The following is a 22,953-nucleotide window of genomic DNA, read 5'->3' as shown; positions in this document are numbered from 1 at the left end:
ACAGTTTTAGGCATCGAACAGCATTTCATTGCTCATCACTGCATTAAACAGGAACTCATTGGAATTGTTAGCAAAGGCATTTTGATAATTCTGAAAACTTAAATATAGGTATAATCAGGGACAATCACACGGTCAACATTGATATTGGAAGAGGAGTTCGGTAAAATTTTTTTCAGTGTTTCTTTGAAAAACACATTGTGCAACTGGCTAGGGACATAACTATCGCAGAGCGACCGTGTAATGAAACTGAGTGAATGAGTAATGTCACCTGCAGAAATCCTTCGGGAAATTGTGATAAAGTGCAGTTTAAAGAAATATAAAGTTTCAAAGTGAATCACAAAAAGGACAAGCTACAACTAGAAACAAAAATAGCCAATTACATGAGTTTGAGAGGAGAACGGACCAAGGTAAACATGCTCAACAGACTGAAATATGTATCTGTAAATGGACAGTGGAAAACATTTGAAGGAACAGTGTAAAACACTCAACAAAAGGACATGCAATTGAAATAGTAAAAACTTCAGGAAGAAATCCCCACTGGTCCCTCATTCAGGACAAAAGGGATCATACTAGATTATGAGGCTGAGAAGATCACCACAAAGTACTTAAAATCTTGAAGTGAGAGAATGCTTTTGGAGGAAATGTTAAATGGATTGCAAAGGGTCTGCTCGCAGGCGAGGGCTGTGGGAAGGGGAATCATTGTCAGGGTTTAATGACACAATAGGAATAGGGAGAGGTGAAGGTGCTGGAGGTGGTGAGAGTGTTACAGAGAGTGGTCAGGGCCTGAGCAGTGCTACAAAGTCAGTATGAATTGCTGCAGCTGGAGGGGTTTGCAGAGGTAGGGGAAAACATAGACATTTTTATTTATTCATTCATGGGATGTGGGTGTCACTGCCTGGACGAACATTCTTTGACCCCACTGCGAATTACCCAGAGGGTAGCTCAGAGTCAGCCATATTACTTTGGGTCTGGAGTCACATGTTTGCCAGACCAGGTTAGAATGTCAGATGTCACATTCTCCCCGTGTCTGCGTGGGTTTCCTCCGGGTGCTCCAGTTTCCTCCCACAATCCAAAATAATGTGCAGGTTAGGTGAATTGGCCATGCTAAATTGCCCGTAGTGTTAGGTGAAGAGGTAAATGTAGGGGAATGGGTGGGTTGCGCTTCGGCGGGTCAGTGTGGACTTGTTGGGCCAAAGGGCCTGTTTCCACACTGTAAGTAATCTAATCCAAACTATGTCCTTCAATAAAGGAGGTAAGTGAACCTGATGAGTTCTTCCGACATATCAGCAATGCATTTATGGTGGCCTCGCCAATGTCTTAAACAGATACAACACGACATCCCAACTCCTACTCTCAATACTCTGATCATTGAAGATAACCAACCCAAACGCCTGCTTCACCAGCCTGCCTGCTTATAATGCAACTTTGAAATAACTGTGTACCTGCATCCCTGTGTTTCTGACTGACAACACCACCCAGGGACCGAATATTAGCTGTACAGGTCCCACCCTGGTTTGTTTCACCAAAATGGAACACCTCACATTTATTTAATTAAACTCTATCTGCTATTCTTCAGCCCACTATCCCAGCATGTTAATCTTGTTACGTCATATATCAAATTCTCCACTAACCACTTTACCACCAATGTCAGTATCACCAAGAAACTTACTTACCAGGAAACCAATATTCCCATCCATACCATTTATCCAAATGACAAACAACAGGGAACCCACTCCACCGCTGGTCACATGCCTCCAGTCAGAAAAACAACATGTCTCCCATCACCCTCTGTCTCCAACCATCAAGCAAAGTTTAAATCCATTTCACTAGCTCCTCCAGAATGCCATATCCTTTTTGCACTGATCTGAGCTTATTACCCAGTTTACCAGACAGAACATAGAACACAGAACAGTTCAGCCCAAGACCCTTCGGACATGATTTCATGCCAACCTTTTATCGAACTGTAAGATCAAACTAACCTACATACCCTTCACTTTACTATTATCCATATGTCTGTCCAAGAGTCTATTAAATGTCCCGGATGTATCTAATTTTACGACCACAATTATCAGTGCATTCCAACCACCTCTATCCTCTCATCCATCCTCCATTCACCTTAAAATTACACCCCCTTGTATCAGCCATTTATGCGACAGGAGGAAAAGGCTCTGACTATTCACTCTCTCTGTGCCTCTCATCACTTGTTCACCCCTACCGGGTCGCCCCACTCCCTTCTTCACTCCCATTAGAAAAGCCTCAGCTCCCTCAAACTTTCTTCATAAGAAATGCCCTCCATTCCAGGCAGCATCCTGGTACATCTCTGTGTACGCTCTCTAAAACTTGCACATCCTTCCTGTAAACAGGGGACCAGAACTGAACACAATATTCCAAGTGTGGTCTCACCAGGTCACTATAAAGATGCAGTAAAAACTCTCGGCTCTTAAAATCGATCCCCTTGTTAATGAAAGCCAACACAACATATGCCTTTTTAACAACCCTATCAACGTGCGTGGCAACTTGAGGGATCTATGGACACGGACCCCATGATCTCTCTGTTCCTCCACACTGCCAAGTGTTCTGCCTTTCACCCTGTATTCTGTACTCAAATTCGACCTTCCAGAATGAATCACTTCACACTTTTCCAGATTGAACTCCATCTGCCACTTCCAGTCCAGATCTGGGTCCTGTCAATGTCCCACTGCAACCTACAACAGCCCTCCACATTACCCACCACTCAACAAACTTTCATGTGATTGGCAAACTTACTAACCCACTCTCCAACATCCACATCCAAGTCATTTATAAAAATCACAAAGAGCAGAGTCCCAGAGCCGATTGTTACAGAACCCCACTGGTCACTGAGCTCCAGGCTCAATACTGTCCATCTGCTGCCACCCTCTGTCTCCTCTGGGCCAACCAATCCTGTATCCAGACAGACAGATTTCCCTGTATCCCAATCATCCTTCTTTTCTCAATGAGCCGTCAACGTATTCTGTCATATCCTCAAAGAATTCAATACGGTTTGTGAGGCATGACCTGACCCCTCACAAACCCACGCTGACTGTCTAAAATTTAACTATGGTTTTCCAAGTAGTCATAAATCCTGTCTTTAGATTCCTCGCCAATAATCTGCACACCACATAAATTAGACTAAATCTGTAATTCCCAGGATTCTACCGCGGTAACATGGCCCAGTCTCTACAAATCTTCCTTCCTCTGCCACGTTCCCCAGAAGGGCACTGGAGGGTGGTGGGAGTTAACAGAGAAAGGGAGCAATATCAGGACAGGAGGACTTTGCAGACATTAGGAGGGTTGCAGTGCCAAAAAGGAGGCTTCAGTAATAGTGAGGTATCATGGTGATGAAGGCACTTCAAGAGGAGGGAGGGAGGATTGTAGGGAAATGAGAGGTTTCACAGTTTAGGAGTTTTGTTACGACTGCAAGAGGTTACTGAGTTGGGGAGGGTTTCAGCATGGTTTTGATTTCAATGGCAGGAAGAGGATTCAGGAAGCTGGAGAGTATGAGGTCTGAATGAGGGTGCACAAATGGAAAAAGTTGTCAGGGGTGGAGGTGCTCACAGAGACAGCAATGGTCTGATCTGGAGCAGAGGACCCAGACTGGGAGGGTTGTGGGGACTGGAGGTGGTTTCACAGGGAATGAGGACCATAGAGCCATAGGAGGTTACAGAAATTTGGAGAGCTATAGGGCTGATGGGTTCATGGAGTTGGGAATGTTGGGAGGGATGGAGAAGTTTACAGGGATAAGGATGTCTGTAGGCCAGGGCTGGATCACAGACAGGGACTGTTTTAGGGAGCTGAGCAGATTACAGAGATAAAGATGTTTGTATCAACTGGAAGAACAAACAGAGATATGCAGGGTAGTCGTGACGCAAGATATTTATAGACATAGAAAGGCTTAGGTTCTGGGGGTTATTTAGACATGGACACTGTGGAATCTGGATTTCTTTCAGATATTGGGGAAGCAGTTTTGGTTGGAGACAGTTTCACAGATAAGGGAGCATAGCACAAAGAGAAGGAAGTTCCTGTGGTAGGGAGGGTTGTAGGGGAGGGTGATGTTTACACAGAAAGGGGTGTAAGAGCTGGAGAAGGTTATGGAGATGGGTAGATGATGGAGAGACTGGAGGAGATAACATTGACAGGAGGCGATAATGATTGGACTGGTATTAAATAGATAGTGGGTCTGCTAGGAACTGGATCGGGAGAGGCACAGACATTGCAATGAGTTCTACAGATCAGGAGGATTGCAGGGATTTAAGAGGATTACACAGAGAGGGATAGTGGTCGGTCTCTACAGACAGTTGATGTTTAGGGACTGGAAGAGGTTTCGTAGATCGGGAGGGCTGTAAGAGCTGCAAGAGCTTATCGAGAGTTGAAGAGTTGGAGCAGTTCACAGAGTGACGTTTCTCTGACAGGAGTAGGTCACAGATAGTGAGGGCTGTGTGGCCTGAGTAAGTTAAAGAGAAGGAGAGTTTTTGCGTCTGGAAGAGGTTACACTGACATGGACAGTTGAAGAGTCTGAAGCAAAAATGCCTGGAAAAGGTTACACAGATAGGGAGGTGAGTAGGGACTGAAGGTGAATACACAAACATGGAGGGTTATATTGTTAGATGAAGCTTAGAGGGATAGGGACTGGTGTAGAGATTTACACAGATAGAGAAGGTTGTGTTTTTGGAGAAGGTTACACTGATACAGACAGTGTTAAGGAGTGTTTAATGGACTACAGAGGAGCTCAGAGAGAATGTATTATGGGGAGTGGAGGAGATTACAGACACAGAGATGGCTGTCGGGTTGGAAAGACCTTCTCCAGATCCTCAGTGCTGTAAGGCTGGAGGGAGGTTATAACAGTGAGTGTTGCCAAGACTTAATTACTTCACTGATATAGAGCAGGTCTCAGCATGTAACTGCCAAAGGGAAGTTGAGACAGTCCAGGTGACTTTTCCAAGATATAAACATTTACGGCAATAATTATCGGGTGGGTTCTAAAAGCAGGAAAAGGTGACACTCATATCGATTTTCGTTAGGACTGGAGAAGCTTACATATGCAAGAAGTGTTTTAGAGACTGGAGAAGGTTACAGTGTTAAGGAGAATATTGGGGATGAGGTAAGGTTCAAAAGACTGAGATGGTTGACAGGGCTGGACAATACTCTGAATAGAATCTCCAGAGTGTGTATCCAGGCCATTCAGCCTAACCAGTCCATTCCAACCCTCTGAAGAGCATCCCATCAAGACCCATCCCTCTACATATCTATTAAACCCTGCATTTCTCATGGTGAATTGACCTAAACCACACATTGTTGAATTCTACAGTCAATTTATGATGGCCAATCCACTGATCATGCAAATTTTGGACCGTGGGAGGAAACCAAAGCACCCGGAAGAAACCCACACAGTCAGGGGGGGAGAACATGCAAAGTCCACACAGACAGTCGCCCAAGGCTGGACCTGAAGCCAGGTCCCTGACGCTGAGAGGCTGCAGTGCTAACCACTGAGCCACCCCTGTATCTGAATATACAGAGCACTGCAGACATTAGACCAAGTCACAAAGTTCACAAGGGTTTATTGTAACAGGAGGAGAATATAGTCAGGAACAGAAGGTTACATAGATGGTGTCCATGCGTGGGACTGGAGGAGGTTATCGCAATAGGGAAGGCTGTGGATTCTCTAGACAGTTACAGAGGTCGGGACGGTTGGGGAGACTGGATGATGTTAGTCTTACTCAGAGTTGTACACACTGGGTGAGGTTACCGAGTTAGCAATGATTCTATGGACTGGCTGAGGTTATAGACAGAGGCAGTTGTGGGAATGAAAAGTTGTTACAACAATTGAGAGGATATTTCAGGAACATGGATGGTTTTAGTGGCTGAAGGATGTTCGAGAGCTTGGAAGGCTAGTACTGACTGGAGGTGGTCAGAGGTAAGGAACATTTTAGAGATGGGAGTTAGTCACAGAGACAGAGAGGATTGAAGAGAGAGAGAGGGCATGGTTACAGATCTCGGGACAGTTCAAGTGGCTTCAGAATGATACACAAATGGAGGATTGGCAGGAAATGCTGCAGGACTGAAGGACTCCATACAGACAGGGAGGTGAAATGGATGACAGAAGGTTAGAGGTAATGCGGTTCTATAGGACAGGATGGAGGAGTGCTGTTGGGACTAGAGAAGGCTACAGTCACATCATGTGCTGGAGAGGCTGGAGGAAGGTACACAGATGGGCAGGTCAGTAAGGGCTGGATGTTACAGACAGAGTGGGCTGCAGGTACTGGACAAGATGACAGACATATGGATTTTTGAAGTTTTTTTGGTGATAGTGGTCATAATACTAGGTTTCAAAGTCATTTTAGAAAGAGATAAGGATAGTGCAGAAGTAAAGTGGCCAAATTTGGAGAAGCTCCTAATCGTTAGAATATCACTGTCACTGGGTATTATCACTATCACAAGACAGGATCTGGCAAATATAGACTGGGGGGAAGTATTTGAAGTTGGGTTCATATTCGGAAAGAGGAAGTATGTTAAAGTGATACAGGGAGAATTCAAGGCCAGTGTGTTCCCTGAAGAGTGATTGTCAAAGGCAGTAACTCCAGTGAATACTGGTGAAGCAATATCATGAGCTTGATAAAGGAAGTACAGTGCGATGGAAACAGGCAAAGATTGACAAAAGTATAGAGAGTGCAAGGGGATCCTTAAAATGATAGGCAAATAATGGGCATGAAATATCCTTGGCAGATACTGTTAAGGAGAGATCACAAGGTATTTTATGAGTATAGTTAGAGGAAGAGGATTCCCAGGTAAAGAGTTGCACCTGTTAGAAACTAAAGGACCAATCTGTGCATGGAGCCAGAGGAAGTAGGTGAGGTCTTCAATGAGTATTTCCCATCTGTATTCACACAGGAGAAAGGCATTGTAGCCGGGGATTTCAGTTGGGATGGTGAGGTTCTAGAACATATTAAGATCAATACGGAGGAGGTATTAAATGTTTTCACTGGCATAAAGGTAGAGAAATCCCCAGTGCCCAATGAAATGTATCCCAGGCTGCTATGGGAGGTAAGGGTGGAGATTGCTGGGGCCCTGGTGGATATATTTAATATTTTGCTGGCCACAGGTCAAGTGCCGAATGACTGAAGGATCACTAATGTGGGTACTTTGTTCAGGAAGGGCAGCAGGGGTACACCAGGTAATTACAGAACAGATAGTCTGACAGCAGGGGGAGGGAAATTATTGGGAACAATTGTGAGGATGAATCAAGACTTCCAAAGGCATGGATCACCGTGGCAGCCTCATCACGGATTTGGGAGAGGGAGATACTGTCTGAGGAGTTCAGTTGTTTTTTTTAAATGGTGTCTAAAAACATTGATGAGGGCAGTGCAGATGATGCAGTTTACATGGACTTGAATAAGACCCTTGACAAGGTCCCTCATGGAAGGCTGGTCCAAAAGGGAAGAGCCACTGGGATCCAAGGAAAGTTGGTAATTTGGATACAAAATTAGTGGATAGACATCTTCGTGTTTAAAATTCGTTTATCAGTGGGTGTACCACAGGGATTTGTGCAGGAACCATTGCTGGTTATTCTGTGGAATAATAACTCTGATTTGGAAGCAGAAGGAGTCATTAGTAGGTTTGCAGATGACATGAAAAGTGAGGGGGATGGTCTCAGGCTGCAGTCAGATATCGATCAGATGATAAACTGAGCAGAGTCATGGCAGATGGAGTTTACTTCTGATCACTGTGAGAAGTCTCATAAGCGAAGGATGTATATCATGAAGGGTCGGTCCTCCTGGAGTACTGAGTAACACCGGGACCTTGGTGGACAAGTCTCTGGATGTCTGAAGGTGTCAGTACAAGTGGACCTGAACTGGGAGGAGGGGGACCTATATACTAAAGGGGCAAATTGTTAGAGCTGCTTGAAAGGATATAATCTAATCTGGCAGGGTGTTGCACCTTAAACATTCTTAAGGTCAGAAAGTAGATTCAGGTTGGTGCACAAGTTAAAGACAGCAATTTAAGCAGACACGGCAGGCAAGAACATAGCAGGGAATGGGGGAAAACTGATGATTGAACTGTATTTATTTCAATGCAAGGGGCCTGACAGCTAAGGAAGATGAACTCAAGGCATGGATTGGAACATGGGACTGAGATATTATAGTTATCATAGAAACACTGCTGAGGGAGGGACAGGACTGGCAGTTCATTGTTTCAAGGTAGAGATGCTACAGGAAGCATCGAAAGGGAGGCAAGAGAGGACGTGTGGTGGTGGGTTTTGATTGCATGAATCATCACAGCAGTACTTAGAGAGGATATTCCTGTGGGATCGCCCAGTGATGCTATGTTAGTGGAACAGAGAAATAAGAATGGGTCATCACTCTGACACGATTGTCCTACTGACCCCGAATAATCAGTGGCAGATTGAGGAACAAACATATCAGGAAATCTCAAATATCAACCATATTAATAGGGCTGTTATGGTAGGGTTTTTAAACTTTCCAAACCTAGACTGGGACTGCCAGTGTTCAGTGTTTGCAAGGGAGAAATTTGGTAATTGTGTTCCAGAAAACTCCCAATCAAGATGTAAATGGCCTGAAAAGAGAAAGGGGCAAAACCTGACCTCCCCTTGGGAAACAAGGTAGGGAAAGGGACTGAGGTGTGAGTGGGAAAGCATTTTGCCGAAGTGACCACAGGTCTATTAGTTTGAAAACAGTGATGGAAAAGGACAGGCCTGCTCCACAGGTTCAAGTTATAAAATGGGGCCAGACCAATCTTGGTCGTATCAGCCAGGAACTTTCAAAAGGTGATTGGGGAGTCTATTTGCAGGGAAAGGGAAGTCTGGCAAGTGAGAATAGTTTAAAAGTGAGATAAATTGAGCCATCCCCACCAGCATGGTCCTGTTTATGTGCAGGTCAATGCTGACAGCTTTTGGAAACACTGGCTGTCTACTGAGGGTCTGAATCAACGAGATAAAAACAATGACTGCAGATGTTGGAAACCAGATTCTGGATCAGTGGTGCTGGAAGAGCACAGCAGTTCAGGCAGCATCCAACGAGCAGCGAAATCGATGTTTTGGGCAAAAGCCCTTCATCAGGAATAAAGCATGAAGGGCTTTTGCCCAAAACGTCGATTTCGCTGCTCGTTGGATGCTGCCTGAACTGCTGTGCTCTTCCAGCACCACTGATCCAGTTGCTGAGGGTCTGGTCAAGGAAAAGAGGGCATGTGTCAGGTATAGCCAGCTGGATCAAGGGAATCCCTGAGGCTCACAGAGGCTTTAGGAATACACTGTGGGTAGAAATTAGGAATGCAGAAAAGGGACATGAAATAAAGTCAGCAGAGAATGATAAGGAGAATCCAAAAGTGATTGTATAAATATATTAAGAATAAAAAGTAACTCGAAACAAAATAGTGTCCCTGAAAGATCAATGAGACCATTGGTGTGTGGAACCGCAGGGTATGGCTAAGAACTTCAACACATTTTTAACTCCAGAACTTACTGTGGACAAAGACTGGGGAACTCAGGGAACAAGAGTAATCCGTTAGACCACATTTGGAGTTCTCTACAATTCCAGTCTCCCCGCTATAGGAAGGATGTTGTGAAACTTGAAAGGGCTCAGAAAAGATTTACAAGATGTTTCCAGGGTTGTTGCTGAATAAGCTGGGGTTATTTTCACTGGAGCATCGGAGACTGAGGGGTGACCTGACAGGGGTTTATATAAATATGAGGAGTATGGATGGAGTAAACATTCAAGGTCTTTTTCCAGGGGTTGGAGAGTCCAAAACTAGAGGGCATAGGTTTAAGGTTAAAGGGGAAAGGTTTAAAAGGGATTGAAGGGACAGCTTTTTTATGCACACGATGGTGTGTGTATGGAATGAGCTGAGAGAAAGTAACAAATACTTATACTATGACAACATTTAAGAGATGGATGGGTATGTGAATAATAAGGGTTTAGACGTACATGGGCCAAATGCTGGTAAATGGGATGGAATTATTTCGATCTTCTGGTCAGCATGGATGAGTTGGACCAAAGGGTCTGTTTCCATGCTGTCCATCTCTATGATTTGAAAAGAGTGCATGTTTTCGAAGAGGTGGTGCTGGAGGTTTTAAAACACAAAGGTATGGAAAGACCCAGGAACTGATTAAGTGTATCACGGGACATTGTGGGATGCAAGGAAAGAAATTGTGGAGCCCCTAGCAAAGGTATTTGTACCATTAACAGCCATGTGTGATGGGCTGGCAGGCTGGAGGGTGACATAGTGGAGAGAGAAGAAGGTTTTTTGAGATTACAAAGGGATCTTGATGAAATGGGTGAATGAGCTGAAAAATTGTAGATGGTATTCAATCTGAATAAATGTGAGGTAGTGCACTTGGTAAAACAAACAAGGGTAGAGCTTATACAATTAATGTTCGGGCCTCGGTTAGTGTTTTAGAGCAGAGGGACCTCCGGGTTCAGGTACATAATTCTTGAAGTTTGCATCACAGGATAGATAAGACAGTGCTTGGCATGCCTGACTATTGCTCAGTCCATTGAGTGTAGGATTTGGGACGTCATGTTGAGATTGCACGGACATTGGTAAAGCCTCTTCTGCAATACTCTGTCCACTTCTGGTCGCCCAGTTATTGGGAGGACATTATTAAGCTGCAGGGTGTTCAGAAGAGATTTACAAGGACTTTGCTGGATATGGAAGACTTGAGTTCTGAAAAAATGGCTGAGTCTTTTTTTACTTGAGCCTGGAGTTTGAGACGTGATGTGATAAAAGTTTATTTTTAAAAATGAGATATAGATCGGTTTAATTGTAGTTGCCTTTTCCCAAGAATGGGGGAGACACAAGAGGAGGGACCACATTTTTAAGGTTAGAAGAGAGAGATGTTCCAAAAAAAAAGACATGGAGGCAAAATGTTTCACAGAGGGTGTTTTGATTGTGGAATGAACTTCCTGAGGAAAGGGTGGATGTGGGTACAATTACAACGTTTAAAATACAGAGATACTAAACGAGTATTTTGTATCAGTTTTTACTGTGGAAAAGGACATGGAAGATATAGAATGTAGGGAAATAGATGGTGACACCTTGCAAAATGTCCATGTTACAGAGGAGCAAGTGCTGGATGTCTTGAAATCCATAAAGGTGGATTAATTTCCAAGACTTGATCAGGTGGACCCTAGAACTCTGTGGGAAGCTAAAGGAGTGATTACTGGACCTCTTGCTGAGACATTTGTATCATGGATTGACACAGGTGAGGCGCCGGAAGAATGAAGGTTGGCTAACATGGTGCCACTGTTTAAGAAGTGCGGTAAGGACAAGCCAGGGAATTATAGACCAGTGAGCCTGACGTCGGTGGTGGGCAAGTTGTTGGAGGGAATCCTGAGGGACAGGATGTACATGTATTTGGAAAGGCACGGATGAGAGATAGAGATTTGTGCGTGGGAGATCATGTCTCACAAACTTGATTGAGTTTTTTGAAGAATTAACAAAGAGGATTGACGAGGGCTGAACGGTAGATGTGATCTATATGGACTTCAGTAAAGCGTTCGACAAGGTTCCCTATGGGAGACTGACTAGCAACGTTCGATTTCACGCAATATAGGGAGAACTAGCTATTTGGATACAGAACTGGCTTAAAGGTAGAAGACAGAGGGTGGTGGTGGAGGGTTGCTTCTCAGACTGGAGGCCTGTGGCCAGTGAAGTGCCACGAGGACTGGGCCTAAGAATGGTAAGGGTAAGGGAGTCCAAAACACGAGGGTACAAACGGGAAGTGAGAGAGCAAAGATTTAAAGAGGGAGTAGGGGGGCAACATTATCCACAGAGGATAGTGCACAGACAGAACGGACTGCCAGGGGCACATGGGAGAAACAAGAACAATGACAACATGGAAAACACATTTGGGCAGGAACATGGAGAGGAGAAGGTTTGAAGAACTAAGGGCTAAATGCAGTCAAATGAGACTCATTCAGTTTCGGTAACATGGGCAGCATTGAGGAGTTGGACCACAGGTTGTTTCCGTGCTGTATCACTCTGTATCCAGCTAAAGAGGATTAGTGTACCAAAATAAGGCATGTTGGAGACACTGAAGCAAGCTACAGCGATAGGGATGGTAGTCTGGAATGCAGTACATTTCAAATATGTGAAGGGACTATCGGGAAGGAAGGTGGTTACAGGGACTGGAACTGTTATAGGAGTTAAAAATTACTGAAGACATTGGTGCACAAGCGATGCCATAGGTACAGTATTGTAGAGTAGTGAGTCTTAGTACAGTGTTGGAGGGAGAACACAAAACAGAAAGATCCTAGGCAGCATTCCCAACCTCTCGGCAGAGGCCTGCTTTCCCCTCTGTTGTCCTGATGCTAACTAAGATAGTACAGGCCTGGATTGATAACTATGAACTCCCCATGCTGTCTCAGTGCAACGTAAATTAAAGTAGGTGCGGTGATTGAGCTGAGGTGTGTCTGTACTGTACTGTGCTCCCACTCCAGCACTGTATCCATGTCATGTCTTGTAAGTGATGTTTGGAGCCCTCTCATTGCTCCCTGCTCTGTGCACTGTGATTGATCTTACCTCACTGCAGGATTTATTGAAGACTCCAGATCTCCCTGCCCTTTGTCTCTCTGGCTGACCAATCATCTTCAATGAGGTGTTGGGCGAGACCCAGCAATTGCGAGGTCTATTGAGTCAGGAACATCCTGACTACCTACAGGAGACAGAGAAATAGACAGAAAGAAAATTAGACTGATGCAGTGAGGGTTACACATGGAGAATGGAAATGAGCCCCACAGATATCTGGAAAATCCCACTCTATTCCTGGCCTGTGCTGTTGCGTCACTCTGGAGTGGAGCATTCTGTTAGCTCAGGATCTGGAGTAACTGCAAGACTGGGAGGTGTTGACAGAGGCAGCAATTAGACCCACACAGTGAGGGATACCACATGGAGAGAGACTGAGTGATATCACCAGAGTGCTGGAAGATCTCAGGATCACACAGTCATGTTGGAAGAATGGGTTTAGCTTCATGATGCTCTGGTATTAGCGCTCAGGGATGAGCAACCAGTGCACAGGCGAAGTGATGGCCGAGTGGTATTATTCATAGAGCATGTATCCAAAACCTCAGCTAATGTTCAGGGGTAGAGGGTTTGAATCCCACTATCAGAAATAGTGGAATTTCAAATCAATAATTTTATAAATAGTAATTAACAACCCAAAAATAAATATGAAACCATTGCTGATGTACAAAAAACCCAAATACTTGTCCTTTAGATCAGGACATCTGCTCATCCTCACGTGGTCTGCACGACGTACCCACAGCAAAGTGCCTGCCTATCAATTACACTGTGAAATGGCCGAGCAAGTCACTCAGCTCGAAGGCAGCTCGGGCTGGGCAAGAAAGGCTGGTCAGCCAGAGACACCCACATCCCATACCTGATTTACAAAATAATCCATTAGGATGGTCCCACTGGAACCAAGCAGGGACCAGTGTCCTGGCCAATCATGTCGGTAGGTTTATGGACAGGGCTTTAAACTGACAGAGAGGATGCTGGGACAGGGTTCAGGTGAAAGGAGCTTTCCAAATGCAAAGAGAAAAGGTGAAGTATGGGAGCAGCATGGGAATGTGACTGAAGACTAGCAGAAAGGAACAGGATGGGACAGAGTTTAACTAAAATTTTTACGTTAAGGGCGGCACGATGGCACAGTGGTTAGCACTGCTGCGTCACAGCTCCAGAGACCTGGGTTCAATTCCCGCCTCAGGCGACTGACTGTGTGGAGTTTGCACGTTCTCCCAGTGTCTGCGTGGGTTTCCTCTTGGTGCTCCGGTTTCCTCCCACACTCCAAAGATGTGCAGGTCAGGTGAATTGGCCATGCTAAATTGTCCGTAGTATTAGGTAAGGGGTAAATGTAGGGGTATGGGTGGGTTGCGCTTCGGCGGGATGGTGTGGACTTGTTGGGCTGAAGGGCCTGTTTCCACACTGTATGTAATCTAATCTAAAATTGTACATCAGCAAATAGATTTGTGACGGAAAATTGTGGAAGAGAATATATTATTTTTTTTTAAAATGGACAACGTCGCTGCAATAAGGTAGATGGATTTGTGACACAGAGATAAAAGAGATTTAGACACCAGGGAGACATGGATACAGGGTGAACAAAAATATTCAGTGGTTCGTAATCTTGTGCAAACTTAGGCAAAATGGGCAACGCTAACAATAATGGATAACAAAGGCATTACAGAGAAAGCATTTGGCCTCTGATCATGAAGTAGAGTCAGTCTGAATGTACATTCTGGCTACTACTTGCCAAGGACACAAGCAGCAGAACAGTTTTAGCCACCGAACAGCATTTCATTGCTCATCACTGCATTACACACGAACTCATTGGAAGTTTTTTAACAAACACATTGTGATAACTTTGGGAAACTTCAATATTTGTATAATCTGGGACAATCACACGGGCACCATTGATATTGGAAGATGAGTTTGGTTAATTTTTTTTTCAGTGTTTCTTTGAAAAACACATTGTGCAACTGTTAAGGGACATAACTATCGCAGAGCGACCGTGTAATGAAACTTAGTGAATGAGTAATGTCACCTGCAGAGATCCTTCGGGAAATTGTGATAAAGTGCAGTTCAAATAAATAAAGTTTTAAAGTGATTCACAGAAAGGAAATCTGCAACTAGAAATAAAAATAGACAATTACATGAGTTTGACAGGAGAACTAACCAAGGTAAACAGGGGAAACAGACCGAAATATGTGCCTGTAAATGAACAGTGGAAAATATTTGAAGGGACAATGCAAAATACTCAACAAAAGGACATTCAATTGAAACAGTAAAAACCTCAGCAAGAAATTCCCACTGATCCCTTACTCAGGACAAAACGAATCATACTAGATTATGAGGCTGAGAACATCACCAAAAAGTACTTAAAATCCTGAAGTGAGAGTGTTTTAGGAGTAATTGCAATGGGTCTGCTAGCAGGAGGAGGGCAGTGGGAAGGGGAATCATTGTCAAGGTTTAATGACACGATAGGAACAGGGAGAGGTGAAGGTGCTGGAGGTGGTGAGAGTGTGACAGAGAGTGGTCAGGGCCTGAACAGTGTTACAAAGCCAGGACGGATTGCTGCAGCTGGAGGGGTTTGCAGAGGTACAGAGGGACATAGGTATTTTTATTTATTCATTCATGGGATGTTGGTGTCACTGCCTGGAACAACGTTATTTGGCCCCTCTGCTAATTACCCAGAGGGTAGCTCAGAGTCAGCCATATTGCTGTGGGTCTGGAGTCACATGTTGGCCAGACCAGGTTAGAATATTTGATGTCCTTCCCTAAAGGAGGTTAGTGAACTCGATGAGTTCTTCCCACTGATCAACAATGTTTTCATGGTGGCCCCACCAATGTCTTTTACAGCCACACCATGACATCCCAACTCTTACTCTTAATGCTCTCCCCAATGAACGTAACCATCCTAAACGCCTTCCTCACCGGCCTGTCTACCTGGCACACCACATTCAAAGAAATGTGTACCTGGGTCACTGGATCTCTGACTGAAAACACGACCCAGGGCCCGAACATTAACTGTACAAGTCCCACCCTGGTTTGTTTCACCAAAATGGAACACCTCACCTTTATCTAATTAAACTCCATCTGCTATTCTTCAGCCCACTATCCCAGCAGGACTGTTCATCCTGTTGTATCACAGATAACCTTCTTCACTGTCCACTTTACCACCAATTTCAGTGTCACACAAAACAATTACTTACCAGGAAACCAATATTCCCATCCAAACCATTTATCCAAATTACAAACAACAGTGGACCCACTCCACCGCTGGTCACATGCCTCCAGTCAGAAAAAATACATGTCTCCCACCACCCTCTGTCTACAACCATCAAGCAATTTTTGTATCCAGTTCACTAGCTCCTCCAGAATGCCATATCATTTTACACTGATCTGAGCTTATTACCCAGTTTACCAGACAGAACACAGAACGCAGAACAGTTCAGCCCAAGACGCTTCGGCCATGATTTCATGCCAACCTTTTATCCAACTGTAAGATCAAAATAAACTACATACCCTTCATTTTACTATTATCCATGTATCTGTCCAAGAGTCTATTAAATGTCCCAGATGTGCCTAATTTTACTCCCACCATTGGCAGTGCATCTAACCACCTACCATTCTCTATCCTCTTATCCATCCTCCATTCACCTTAAAATTATGCCGCCTTGTAATAGCCATTTATGCCAAAGGAGGAAAAGTCTTTGACAATTCACTCACTCTGTGCCTCTTATCATCTTGTTCACCTCCACAAAGTCGCCCCGCCCCCTTCTTCACTCCAATGAAAAAATCCTTAGCTCCCTCACCTTTTTTTGTAAGAACTGCCCTCCATTACAGGCAGCATCTTGGTAAATCTCCTGTGTACGCTCCCTAAATCGTGCACATCCTTCCTGTAAACAGGGGACCAGAACTGAACACAATATTCCAAGTGTGGTCTCACCAGGACGCTATTAAGATGCAGTAAAACCTCACGGCTCTTACCGTCAATCCCCTTCTAACGGGAGCCAACACAACATATGCCTTTTTAACAACCCTACCAACGTGCGTGGCGATTTTGAGAGATCTATGGACACAGACCCCATGATCTCTGTTCCTCCGCACTGTCAAGTAATCTACCTTTCACCCTGTATTCTGTACTCAAATTCGACCTTCCAGAATGAATCACTTCACACTTTTCCAGATTGGACTCCATCTGCCACTTCCAGCCCAGCTCTGTGTCCTGTCGATGTCCCATTGTAACCTACAACAGCCCTCCACATTCCCCACCACTCCACCAACTTTCATGTGATTGGCAAACTTACTAACCCACTCTCCAACATCCACATCCAAGTCATTTACAAAAATCACAAAGAGCAGAGTTCCAGAGCCGATTGTTACAGAACACCACTGGTCACTGAGCTCCAGGCTCAATACAGTCCATCTGCTGCCACCCTCTGTCTTCTCTGAGCCATCCAATCCTGTATCCAGACAGACAGATTTCCCTGTATCCCAATTTTCCTTCTTTTATGACTGAGCCATCAACATATTCTGCCATATCCTCAAAGAATTCAATAAGGTTTGTGAGGCATGACCTGACCCCTCACAAACCCATACTGACTGTGGCTAATTTAACTATGGTTTTCCAAGTAGTCATAAATCCTGTCTTTAAAGTCCTCGCCAATAATCTGCACACCACAGACATAAAACTAAATCTGTAATTCCCAGAATTACTATGGCCCAGTCTCTACAAATCTTCCCTCCTCTGCCATGTTCCCCAGAAGGGCACTGGAGGGTGGTGGGGGTTAGAGATAGGGAGGGATATCAGGACACGAGGATTTTGCAGATATTAGGAGGTTTGCAGTGCCAAAAGGAGGCTTCAGTAATTGTGAGGTTTCATGGTGATGAAGGCATTTGAGGAGGTAGGGAGGGAGGGAGGATTGTAGGGAAATGAGAGGTTTCACAGTTTAGGTGCTTTGTTAGGACTGCAAAAGGTTACCGAGTCGGGGTGGTTTAAGCACTTGAGATTGTTACACAAACATGGTTTTGGTTGCAATGCAGGAAGAGGATTCAGGAAGCTGGAGAGTATGGGGTCTGAACGAGGTTACACAAATGGGAAGAGTTGTCAGGGGCGGAGGTGTTTACAGAGACAGCAATGGCCTGATCTGGAGCAGAGGACCCAGATTGGGAGGGATGTGGGAACTGGAGGTGGTTTCACAGGGAGGGAGGACCGTAGACCCACAGGAGGTTACAGAAATGTGGAGAGCTGTAGGGCTGACAGGGGTTCATGGAGTTGGGAATGTTGGGAGGGATAGAGACGTTTACATGGATAAGAATGTTTGTAGGCCAGGGCTGAATCACAGAGAGGGACTGTTTTAGGGAGCTGAGCAGATTACAGAGATAAAGGTGTTTGTATCGACTGGAAGAACAAACAGAGATATGCAGGGGAGTCGGGACAGAAGATGTTTATAGACATAGGAAGGATTAGGTTCTGGGGCTTATGGAGGCTGTGGAATCTGGATTTCTTTTCAGAGACTGGGATAACAATTTTGGTCAGAAACAGTTTCACAGATAAGGGAGCATAGCACAAACAGGAGGAAGTTGTAGAGGAAGGTGACGTTTAAACAGATAGTGGTGTAAGAGCTGGACAAGGTTATGGAGATGGGTAGATGGTGGAGACACAGGAGGAGCTTACATTGACATGGGGGTGATAGTGACAGGAGGGTGTTAAATAGATAGTGGGTTTTGTAGGGACTGGATTGGGAGAGGAACAGGCATGGAGTGAGTTCGACAGATCAGGAATACTGCAGAGACCTGAGAGGATTACACTGATAGGGATGGTGGTCGGGTCTCCACAGACTGTTGGTGTTTAGGGACTGGAAGAGGTTTGGTAGATAGGGAGGGATGTAAGAGCTGCAGGAGCTTATGGAGAGTTGGAGCAATTTGCAGAAGTAGGTTTCTCAGACAGGAGTAGGTTATAGATAGTGAGGGTTGTGTGGTCTGAGTAAGTCAAAAAGAGGAGAGTTTTCTCGTCTGGAAGAGGTTACACTGACAGGGACAGTTGAAGAGACTGAAGCAAAAATGCTTGGAGAAGGTTACACAGATAGGGAGGAGAGTAGGGGCTGAAGGTGAATACACAGACATGGAGGGTTGTATTGTTAGACGGAGCTGAGAGGGATAGGGACCGGTGTAGGGATTTACACAGATAGGGAAGGTTGTGTGTTTTGGAGAAGGTTATACTGATACAGACAGTGTTAGGGAGTGTTTAGTGGACTATAGAGGAGCTCAGAGAGAATGTATTATGGGGAGTGGAGGAGATTACAGACACAGAGATGGCTGTCGGGTTGAAAAGAGCTTCTACCGATCCTGAGTGCTGTAAGGCTGGAGGGAGATTATAACAGTGAGTTGTTGCCAAGACTTAATTACTTCACTGATATAGAGCAGGTCTCAGCATGTAACTGTCAAAGGGAAGTTGAGACAGTCCAGACGAGTTTTCAGAGACACAAATGTTTATGGGAGTTTCAAGAGGGAACAATGATTGGGAGTGCTGTACCAAATGGTAATAGTTATAGGGAGGGTTCGAAAAGCAGAAAGAGGTGACAGACATATCGATCTTTGCAAGGACTGGAGAAGGTTACATCGCCAAGGAGTGTTTTAGAGTCTGGGGGAGATTACAGTGTTAAGGAGAATATTGGGGATAAGGCCAGGTGTAAGAGACGGGGATGGTCGACAGGGCTGGACAATAACCTGAATAGAATTGCCATCGTGTGCAACCAGGCCATTCGGCCCAACCAATCCATTCCAAAACTCTGAAGAGCATCCTACCCAGACCCACCCCTCTACCTATACATTAAACCCTGCATTTCTCGTGGTGAACTTACTTAAACCACACATTCCTGAATACCACAGTCAATGTATGATGGCTAATTCACTGATGATGCAAATTTTGGCCACACACACACACAGACAGTGAAGGAAGGACATGCACACACAGCGAGGGAGGGACACGCTGAGACACGCAGTGAGGGAGGGGACATGCACACACACAGCGTGGGAGGGACACGCACACAGCGTGGGAGGGACACGCACACAGCGAGGGAGATACACACACACACTCACACACAGCGAGGGAGGGACACGCACAGACACGCAGCGAAGGAACACACACACACACACAGCGAGGGAGGGACACGCGCACACACAGCGAGGGAGGGACACGCGCACACACAGCGAGGGAGGGACACGCGCACACACAGCGAGGGAGGGACACGCGCACACACAGCGAGGGAGGGACACGCGCACACACAGCGAGGGAGGGACACGCGCACACACAGCGAGGGAGGGACACGCGCACACACAGCGAGGGAGGGACACGCGCACACACAGCGAGGGAGGGACACGCGCACACACAGCGAGGGAGGGACACGCGCACACACAGCGAGGGAGGGACACGCGCACACACAGCGAGGGAGGGACACGCGCACACACAGCGAGGGAGGGACACGCGCACACACAGCGAGGGAGGGACACGCGCACACACAGCGAGGGAGGGACACGCGCACACACAGCGAGGGAGGGACACGCGCACACACAGCGAGGGAGGGACACGCGCACACACAGCGAGGGAGGGACACGCGCACACACAGCGAGGGAGGGACACGCGCACACACAGCGAGGGAGGGACACGCGCACACACAGCGAGGGAGGGACACGCGCACACACAGCGAGGGAGGGACACGCGCACACACAGCGAGGGAGGGACACGCGCACACACAGCGAGGGAGGGACACGCGCACACACAGCGAGGGAGGGACACGCGCACACACAGCGAGGGAGGGACACGCGCACACACAGCGAGGGAGGGACACGCGCACACACAGCGAGGGAGGGACACGCGCACACACAGCGAGGGAGGGACACACGCACACACAGCGAGGAAGGGACACACACACACACAGCGAGGAAGGGACACACACACACACAGCGAGGAAGGGACACACACACACACAGCGAGGAAGGGACACACACACACACAGCGAGGAAGGGACACACACACACACAGCGAGGGGGAAGGCTAGTGCACACAAATTGAGAGGGGGCACACACGCAAAGCGAGGGAGGGACACGCAAACAGACACACAGTGAGGGGAATACAGACAGACACACTGCGAGGGACAGGAACACACACACACCGCAAGGGACAGGGACACACACATGTAAAGCGAAGGAGGGACACGCACACATGTACACACACAAACACAGAGCAAGGGAGAGACGCCCACACACAGCGAGGTAGGGACAAACACACACTCTTACGGTGAGGGGAATACAGGCAGACACACAGCGAGGGAGGGAAATGCACATACACTGTAAGGAGGGACACGCACACACCGCGAAGGAGGGACAAGCTCACACATGTCGAGGGGGAGGGCATGTGGACAGAAATTGAGAGGGGGCACGCGCACACAGCGAGAGAGGACACGCACAGACACGGTGAGGGAGGACACGCACACATAGCGAGAGGGGAAGCGCACACACAATGAGGGGATATACACAAAGAGCAATGGAGGGACACATACACACACAAAGAGCGAGGGAGTGACACGCGCACACAGAGCAAGAGGGACACACACACACAAAGCGAGGGTGGGACACGCACATACACTGCTAGAGGGATACACATACTCACAGCAAGTCGGGGACACACACACAGTGAGGGAGGGACATGTGCAAGTACACAAACACAGACACATGCAGCGAGGGAGGGACTCACGCACAGAAACACGCACACACAGAGCAAGAGAGGAACACTCGCAAACACACCAGCAAGCGGGGAGACACACGCACACACACAGCGAGGGAGGGACACGCACACACACACACACACACACACACACACAGAGCAAGAGAGGGACATTCACAAACACAGCGAGGGGGAGACACATGCACACACAAGAGGGAAGGCCACACACACGCGTGCACATCTAGAGGGACACACACACACACAGCCAGGGAGAGACATGCACACACAGCGAGGGAGGGTCACACACAAACACACACACACAGAGCAAGAGGGGGACACGGACACACACACACACACACACCCACAGCGAGGGAGGGACACGCACAGCAAGAGGGACAAACACACACACACACACACACAGCAAAGGGGGGGATCTCACACATACACAGCGAGGGAGGGACACGCACACGCACACACACAGCGAGGGAGAGACACATACACACACAAACAGCGAGTGAGGGACACGCAGTGAAGGGGGGACACACAAACACATACAGCGAGGATATGACACGTACACACACACAGCAAGGAAGGGACACACACACACAGCGAGGGAGGGATATGCACACACACAGCGAGGGAGCGACACCCACACACAGGGAAGGAGGGACAAGTAGACACACGGCGAGGGGGAGGACATGTGCACAGAAATTGAGAGGGTGCACGCACACACAGCGAGAGGGGACATGCACAGGCACAGTGAGGGAGGGACACATGCACACACAGCAAGGGGGGACATGCACTCACACACCGAGGGGAGGGGGATATACACAAAGAGCAAGGGTGGGACACACACATACACAGAGCAAGGGGGGAAAGTCACACATACACGCGCACACACATCCAGGGAGGGACATGCACACACAGCGAGGGAGGGACAGACACAAACACACACACAGAGAGCTAGGGAGGGAAGGACATGCACAAACAGTGTGGGAGGGACAGGCACACACAGCGAGGGACAGACATACACATACACAGCGAGGGAGACACACACACACATACACACACACGGAAGGAGGAACAAGCACACACATGACGAGGGGGAGGAAATGTGCACAGAAAGTGAGAGGGGGCACGCACACACAATGAGAGGGGACACAAACTGACATGGCGAGGGAGGGACACAGGCACACACAGCAAGGGGGGACATGCACTCACACAGTGAGGGGGATATACACAAAGAGCAAGGGAGGGACACACATATACACAAACACACACAGAGCAAGGGGGAAAAGTCACACATACACAGCGAGGGAGGGACACACACATACACAGAGCGAGGGAGGGACACACAAAAAGCGAGGGAGTGAAACATACACACACATAGCAAGGGAGGGACACATACACACATACCCACACACAGGGAAGGAGGGACAAGCACACACACGACGAGGGGGAGGAAATGTGCACAGAAAGTGAAAGGGGGCACACACAGTGAGAGGGGACACGCACTGACACAGCGAGGGAGGGACACACACTCACACAGCAAGGTGGGACATGCACTCACACAGCGAGGGGGATATACAAAAGAGCAAGGGAGACACCCACACACACACACGCACACACAGCAAGAGGGACACACAGAACGAGGGAGGGATGTACACACACGTACGCTTACAGCGAGGGATGGACAA

At 46.9% G+C, this 22,953-nt stretch overlaps 1 long non-coding RNA gene across 1 annotated transcript in view; it reads right to left on the bottom strand.

The window, feature by feature from the left end:
* Positions 1 to 22,953, bottom strand: part of LOC140485773 (uncharacterized) — a 120,923-nt gene that overhangs the window by 81,130 nt on the left and 16,840 nt on the right. Inside the window, exon 3 of the long non-coding RNA XR_011962437.1 lies at positions 12,553 to 12,685. This is a non-coding gene — a long non-coding RNA (uncharacterized lncRNA). The remainder of the gene's footprint in view (positions 1 to 12,552; positions 12,686 to 22,953) is intronic.

This window comes from Chiloscyllium punctatum, chromosome 14, assembly GCF_047496795.1.
Source record: "Chiloscyllium punctatum isolate Juve2018m chromosome 14, sChiPun1.3, whole genome shotgun sequence".
Classification (NCBI taxonomy): Eukaryota; Metazoa; Chordata; class Chondrichthyes; order Orectolobiformes; family Hemiscylliidae; genus Chiloscyllium; species Chiloscyllium punctatum.
This window is presented reverse-complemented; position numbering and strand designations above follow the sequence as displayed.